The following is a 516-nucleotide window of genomic DNA, read 5'->3' on the forward strand; positions in this document are numbered from 1 at the left end:
GGCCTGGCGGACCTCTGTCCAGGAGCTCTGCTGTCTTGTTGGTTACCAGAGTCTGCATACTAGAAAAAGAACAGACTCCATCTGTGGTGGCTTCAGATGGTCTTTTTGTCATAGAGAGGATGGCATTTGGATGTTTCCAGAAGACTACTTCCCACCATATTTCAAGGATATGTGAGCATAAGTTTAGCAGAAGTTATGGAAGATGGTGAAGCAAAGAAAACAAAATTTCAAAACCTTGCTTTGCAAATATTGCTGAACATTCTTGATTCTTCATGAAACAATATTATAGGATGCAGTTTGTGTGAATGTTAGGGGCCAACACCATTTATTTGAGCATCAGAGAACTGCAGAATTTTGTATAAGATACTTCCCCTTCCCCAAAGTAATACTAGAGTTTGAGGGGAAAAAGCATAATATAAATGTAGGTGTGTGCACACTGACACACACACACACAAAAGAGAAAAAATAAAAATCAAGGCAGCATGGAGAGGTAATATTTAAAATATTTTAGATATT

Source organism: Galeopterus variegatus, unplaced genomic scaffold (genome assembly GCF_000696425.1).
Source record: "Galeopterus variegatus unplaced genomic scaffold, G_variegatus-3.0.2 Scaffold251, whole genome shotgun sequence".
Lineage (NCBI taxonomy): Eukaryota > Metazoa > Chordata > Mammalia > Dermoptera > Cynocephalidae > Galeopterus > Galeopterus variegatus.